This window comes from Physeter macrocephalus, chromosome 7 (genome assembly GCF_002837175.3).
Source record: "Physeter macrocephalus isolate SW-GA chromosome 7, ASM283717v5, whole genome shotgun sequence".
In the NCBI taxonomy this organism is placed as follows: domain Eukaryota; kingdom Metazoa; phylum Chordata; class Mammalia; order Artiodactyla; family Physeteridae; genus Physeter; species Physeter macrocephalus.
In genome coordinates this window covers 59,467,474-59,474,908 of record NC_041220.1, presented here as the reverse complement: position 1 = coordinate 59,474,908, position 7,435 = coordinate 59,467,474, and the positions used below count along the sequence as shown (strand labels likewise).

Genomic DNA, 7,435 nt, shown 5'->3' with positions numbered 1-7,435 from the left:
GTACCGCAAAAAAAAATAATAATAATAAATAAATAAAAATAAAAAAATAAATTGACATGAAACAGATTGACAGAAGATAATCAAACGAAGTTCAATAACATGGATACATGGGAGAGGCCAAGGAAAACTGAGTAACTCACCAAAATAGCCAAAGCTTCACCTCAAATACAACTTCAGCTAAAGACAAAAGAGGATGTTGAGGGTGGGAGGATCAGTAATGGAAGTTGACCAGGAAAAGCACAGTAAACAAGGGTAAGGCTGTTTATGCAGATTTAAGTCCTTGCTTCTTTCATTGATAAGAATTTCTAGAGATTTGGTCATCCTCCTCTTTCTGGTACAGAAAGGGAGACACCCTTACAAAGGGAAATTTCCCTTATAAATGTAAATGTTTCTTGAGGGTAACTCCTGCTTTGTGTTCACAGTTTTCCTGAATGTCTGCAGTTTCTTAGAAAATAAACAGCTTAAAATAATTGATATGCCAGAAACATATTTTGAGGTGGCAAGTTTTTCTCCCATACATCAGCTACAACATCTTTTTTAACTTTCTCTTCAGCTAAATCTTTTTTAATCCTGTTATGAAAAATTAAAAGCTTATACAAAGTAGAGAGAATAGGATAATAAACCTCCATGCAGTCATCACCCAGAGTGATTATCCTTTTTACAACTTAAGACTCACTTTAGAATTATGTTCTATATATATAAATAGAATGGACTTAGATTATTTCTCAAGAATTTCCTTATGACGTCAGTCCGCATCTATGAACCAGAGCTTGAGTAAAAAAAGGAAAAAAGAACATTGCTCACCACCTGGTTCAACAAGGGTTAAGAGGCCACCCACAGCAGTCACCCCCCCAACAGTGGACCCTGTTAGGAATTCAGGGTGAAAACCAGGATGAGGTACTCTGTGCTTTGGATAAATGAGCCCCTAGATAGTTAGATGAATACCTCAGAAAGAATTTTCAATGATCCCATATTCTTGCATCTTCCCACACATAGGAAAGCACTAACTTCATTCACTTGAGATATCTTTTTTTTGTGACTAGCAGTAATATAAGCAGATAGATTAGGGTGTCCTTGGCAAAAGATGATCAGGCATGGCTTTCTTGACATAAGAGAGACTGTTTTGACCTAAGCCATTTTGTGATCTAAGCCTGGCCTCAATGCTTGCCCTTGAACAGGTCTCAGTAGTCAGTGATCTTAAGGGAACAAATGAATGCAGGAACAGAGAAAAGGCAGTCAAACGACAGACAGTGCAGTGATAAAGCAGAGTCCTAGTTCCTCCTCAAAGGATATACATAATAATACACTTTTGCATTCTGCAGGAACTAAGGCCCCCCACCCAGGTGGAGGATGGAATGATGATGTTGACACTCTTGACTTCAGTCAACTAAAGTTTGGAGTCTGTTGACCTTTACCCCAATTCTATATCTAATTCTCCTCTGCTTGAGCCCCTTCATGAATATGCATGTACCCTTAGCTTAAAACCTCTCAGATTTTGCTGTTCTGGGATACACTGCTTTGGGAAGATCCCTGCTGTTCTCCTTACTTGCTGCAAGTAATAAATCCTTCCTTCTCCTGAACTTTGGTGTGGTTCTGTCTTTTGACACCCACCAAGAAGCAAACCCACTTTTCTGATAACAACATAACATATAATACCACAGCAGATTGAAGGCAGAAGCAAATATGGTAAGCCAGAAGTCTTCTATTAAGCCAGAAATTAAAGATGTTGGCAAAAATGTAAAACAATGTCACTCTTCTCACTATTTGTGTTTGTGTTTTAGAAATATATTTTTCATATTAATATGTGATGACTTTATTATTTTTAAGTGACTTCAATTTTTCTGTTTTATTCATAATAGCAGCTATCAATTGACATTACCAACATAAACAAAACTTCTTTTAGGGTCCTGATTAATATTTAAGGGTATAAGGGAGGAAAACTAACTTTCCCCCTACCCTTCTAGGTTCTTGGCTAAAAACCCCCTGTAGTAAAAAAACAGATTAACAGGAGAAAAAAAAAAGTTAACTATGTATGCCATCTACATCTGGCAGCAGCACAAAGACATGGAACTAAAAAGGTGGCCAGAGGATTAAGATTAATATACCATCCTGAGCTATGGAAAGGGATGCGAGCCTGGGATTGCCAAGGGGGAAGCAGTTCCTGGGAAGGTGAGAAGAGGAGCTGGTAAACAAAGGTTGTTATGCTTGCAAGAGAGGTTATTTCTGCTAGTAGCTCTTCTGTTTCAGGCCCCCTTTCTAATGAAACTCTCCTCACCAAAGGGTAACTTCTACTCTGTTTTCAGAGCTTCTGTGTCTAAAGTTTTACAAAATAGCTCAAAATAATCTTTATGCCAAAGAGGCTTATTCTGCTACCCTTCAGTGTAAACGGGTCTTGAGATAAAAAAGTGAGAACCACTGCTTTAAAGTTCTAAAAGGAAGAAAAATAGGATGAAGATGGATCACAAGAGAAAAGTTTGCCCTTTAACCTGGAGAGGTGACTCCTTGTCTTAAAAAGAAGGTAAAGAGCATGGATTCCCATCTGATTCAGGTCTTACAAATTTATTACAGGAAGATGAGGGATTTCCTATCTGATAGCCTATATATTTTTTCTACATATTTATTCCCTTAGTTTTTTTCTTCGTATAAGTTACTGTAAACAATGTTTAAAGGGTTTTGGTTTCAAGTCATGTTTAGAAAGTCACTTCCTATACCCAGATTGTAAAAATGGTCTCCAATATTTTCTTATATATTTATGTGAGGGTTAATTTTACTTGTCAACTTGACTGGCCGCGGGGTGCCTAGGTTAAACATTTCTGGGCGATGAAAGTAGATGAAGTCACAGGGTGTGAGTAGACAGAGATGACAAGAGGGCCCAGGACTGAGCCCTTGGTCATTCCAACCTTGAAAATCCAGGGAGAGAAACTTCAGATGCCAAACAAAATGGAATAAGCCTGCTATAGTCTATCTCTCCCACTGATTTTGATCTTGGAGAGGCAGCAGTGAGCAGTGGCTTGAAGCGAGGTCTTAGTTCTCTGCCCAGGAATCAGACCTGGGTAGCCTGGATGAAAACCAGGAATTCTTGACCAGCAAGGTCTAGAGGCTAGAAGCAGATTTCCCTGGCTCTTGCTCCCAGTGAAAACTGCATTCCTCAGGAGGTAAAAACTGTAAAAAACAGGTACAAAGTATACTATTAGACACAGCACAACAAGTGGGAGAGCACACAGAGAAATGATCTGTTTATTTAAGATAGAAGCAAGGTACACACCCAGAGAGAAAGGGTGTGGGCCTCCCCCCTAATGAGGAGGAGTGCAGTAAAGAGGCCATTAAATCATTTATATAGGGCAGTTCTTCCCGGTCTTTGTTTACCTTTAGCCAATAATCTGGTTTCCTTTTCCACACCTGCCCTGCCCTAGGGCCCTCCCCAACACGCGTGCCCAACTTTTTTCTAAGATGGATTCCAGCCCAGAGGCCTAGGGGGAGCCCTGGCATCACCTATTCTGGGGTGGTGTCCCCTCCTTTTTGACCCACAAAGGGCCTTTCTGCCCACACACAGTGTCTCCCTTGCCCCAAGGATGGGAAATACGTGGCCTCCTGATCTTTACTCCAACAGGGTTTATTTAGCCCCTCTGTCCTTAGGAGACAAAGCCTGGCTATTTACCCTGTTTCGGTAGTTATTTCTCTTTCGAATAGCAAACAGGAGGCAGGTTGTAAATATCTAACCTGGAGCCCACCTATCTCCTGTCTCAGGAAATGCAAACAGGAGGCTAGTTGTAAGTGTCTGGCCTGAAGCCCATCTTTTTCTCACCCCAAGAAATGTAAACAGGAGACCAGTTGTAAATGCCTAGCCTGGAGCCCATCTTTCTCCTGCATCAATTTCAACTGAAACCTGGACAAAATACAAAAAGCAGTTACCTGAGGACTCTGAAAAGTAATTAAGGGCAGGCAGACTGGGGAGGGAAGGTAAAACTTGTAAAGCAAGCTGTAAGGTGGCAGTGAGTTTCCTGGGGTTTCCCTCCTTTACTCTCAGCTTTGACCCAAGAGTGGGATGGTGAATCGAAGATGGCAAACCCTTGGAGAAAGACCCTTCTAGTGACAGGACAGGGAAAGGGCACATGGAGAGAGTCAGTTCTCTCCTTTCTCTGCATGAGACCAGTTCACGACCCAGCAGGGAAATTGCACTCCCGGGCTACAGAAATGGGGGAAAGAGACCACTTTTTACAAAGAGTGTGTGTGTGTTGGGGGGTGGATTCTCCTGTTATTTCTTCTCTTTTACCACTTTGTCCTCAGGGAAGGCCCGATTGCTCAGAACTGCGCAATAGCACTGGAGGCTAAGTTTGCAGGAAAACACCATCTTTTTGTCCACATGTAATAGGAAAAGAAAGTCAGCGAGTGTGGAGGAAGCAGGTGGGACCTGGAGAAGGGAATTCCCTAACTCTGTGGATAGCTCCAGACCCCCGTATAGCTGCTTTGAGAAATGAGCTGCAATGTAAACACACAGGAAGTCCCAGACAGCTCCTGAGTGGCTCATGCTTGGGGCACATCCAAATATATTAAAAGCCTCTTAAAAATCAAAAAGAAAGCAAACAACCCAGTTTTAAAAATGGACAAATGACTAGAACAGACATTTCATCAAAGAAGATAAAGAGATGGCAAATAAGCACACGAAAGATGCTCAAAATCCTAGCCATCGGTGAAATGCAGATTAAAAACAAAGATACTACTACACACCTATTACAAAAGATAAAAATTTTAAAGAGTGACAATGTCAAGCTCTGGCCAATAATTCGAGGCTGGAATCAAGTTGCTGGTAGGAGTGCAAAATGGCACAGTTACTTTGGAAAATAGTTTGTCAGCTTCTTTTAAAGTTAGACCAGGGCCGCAGTGGCGGAGGAAGCGGCACTGGCGGCGGTAGCAGCAGCTACAAACTCCCTGTGCCCGGGCGCTACTGCACGCGCCCCAGGAGCCGCCGGCCCCGCTGCCCTTGGAGCTGCCTGACCCCGCCAACGTGTCTGTCGGCCCGCAGCCCGGCAGCGCCCCCAGGAGTCCTCCGACTTGCCTTTGGCCTTTTGCGCCGCCCGCAGCCTCAGCCCCAGCCGTAGGCACGGCCACCGGCACAACTCCAGCCCCAGGTCCTGCCGCAGGTCCTCCAGACACAGTCCCCGCGCCGACACTCTGGATGTTGGGATGCTCTTCTCCAAAATCAACTTGCTTGCCCACCTGCGCGTCGCGCCCTGCCACGACCTGCACGGCACCAAGCTGGCACCCGGCAAGGAGAAGGAGCCCCTGGAGTCGCAGTACCAAGTGGGCCCACCACTCAGGCATCTGTGTCGCCGACAACTTGCCGGTGGCCAACAAGCAAGTGGAGAAGGACCGGATCTCCGACTGCGGAGAGCTGCCTAATGGCACCCGAGTGTCTATGGAAGTGGTTCTGCTGAAGAAGGTGAGCTCGGGCTTCCCTGGTGTCATTAGGCTCCTGGACTGGTTCAAGAGGCCCGACAGTTTCGTCCTGATCCTGGAGAGGCCCGAGCTGGCACAAGACCTCTTCGACTTGATCACGGAAAGTGGGGCCCTGCATGAGGAACTGGCCCGCAGCTTCTTCTCGCAGGTCCTGGAGGCACCATGACATCAAGGACCAGAACATCATTATCCGCCTCAATCGCTGCGAACTCAAGCTCATCGGCTTCGGGTCAAGGACGCCGTCTACACGGACTTCGATGGGACCCGAGTGTACAGTCCTCCAGAGTGGATCTGCCGCCATGGCTACCATGGCAGGTCGGCGGCCGTCTGGTCTCTGGGGATCCTGCTGTAGAATATGGTCTATGGAGATATTCCCTTTGAGCATAATGAAGAGATCACTGAGGCCAAGTTTTCTTCAGGCAGAGGCTCTCTTCAGGGTGACAGCATCTCATTAGATTCTGCTTGGCCCTGAGACCATCAGATCAGCCATCCTTCGAAGAAATCCAGAACCATCCGTGAATGCAAGATGTCCTCCTGCCCCAGGAAACTGCTGAGATCCATCTCCACAGCCTGTCACCAGGGCCCAGCAAATAGCTTTTCCGGAAGGTTTTCCCCTCTCTGTCAGATGCTCACAGGAGGGGAAGTATCTGTTCCCAGCGTCCCAAGTACCAGTGACACTTCTCTCCAAGCAGGACAGTGCTTGATACAGGAACAACATTTACAACTCATTCCAGACCCCAGGCCCTGGAGGCCGCCTCCCAAAGGGAGGAAGAGACTCCACTCCAGCCGCCTTAGGCCTCGACTCCTCCCACAGATGCTCTCCTCATGGAGTCCAGCATCACTGGACTCTGCAAAATCCCTGGGGGTGGGTGGCTGGGCGTGTGTCAGAATTCTGCCATGGAACTGTTCCCTTCATCAAGAGTTCTGCTGAATGCGCGATGGGTCGGGTAGGGGGAAATCGGGTTGGGGTGGGATAGGACTACTAGCACCATTTTAAGTCCCTGTCACCTCTTCCGACTCCTCTGAGTGCCTTCTATGGGGACTCTGGCTATTCTGGGAAAAACACTTGAACTTGCGTCTTTTACCTGTTGCTTCTCCAAAAATCTGCCTGGGTTTGGTTCCCTCTCTTTCTCCCCCAACCCTTCACCCCCGTCCTTCATATGAAAGGTGCCATGGAAGAGGCTACAGGGCCAAACGCTGAGCCACCTGCTCTTTTTCCACCTCCTTTAGTAAAACTCCCAAGTGAACTGGTCTTCCTTTTTGGTTTTTACCTAACTCTTTCTAAGCCAAGACCTCACACACACACACAAAATGCACAAGCAACGCAAATCCAAAAAAACACAAAACTGTAAATGTGTGTACAGTTGGCATGGTAGTGTACAAAAGGATTACAGTTGATCTAATTCTTTTTAAATTTTGCCTTTAAGTTATTTTACCTGGTTTGGTTTGTTTTGTTTTGGCTTTTTTTTGAAAGATGCGCATTTTAACCTGGAGGTCAATGGTTCCCTTCCTGCTTCAAGCTTTCATGGCTGCCACCATAGTTTTCTTTTCTTCTTTCCTCCTCTGACTTGGGGACCTTTTGGGGAGGGCTGCAGCGCTTGCTCTGCTCCTTCATAGGGTGACAGGACTCAGGTGGGACAGCTGCTGCAGCTCCCTGACTGCTGCGGGCCCCCTGGCCTGGTTTCCCAAGTGGGTATGGGGTTCGTGGGTGATGGGGGAGGGGCGTAGCTGACATGTATATAGGGTGGATATATGAAAAGCAGTTCTGGATGGTGTACATTCTGCATCCTCTCTGGGGCTGTGTTTTGAGCAGCATGTGGCCTTCTGGTTTTATCTGCTTGAAATACTGTACAGGGGAATAAAAGAGATTTTTTTTTTTTAATATACTTGGTGTTTTGTTTTTTTTTTTTTGCGGTACGCGGGCCTCCCTCTGCCGTGGCCTCTCCCGTTGCGGAGCACAGGCTCCGGACGCGCAGGC

The 7,435-nt window shown here is 45.9% G+C and overlaps 1 pseudogene; it reads left to right on the top strand.

Moving 5' to 3' along the window:
- The first annotated feature begins 4,993 nt into the window (after positions 1-4,993).
- On the top strand, positions 4,994-6,051 carry LOC102990028 (serine/threonine-protein kinase pim-1-like; annotated as a pseudogene).
- Positions 6,052-7,435: the final 1,384 nt, after the last annotated feature.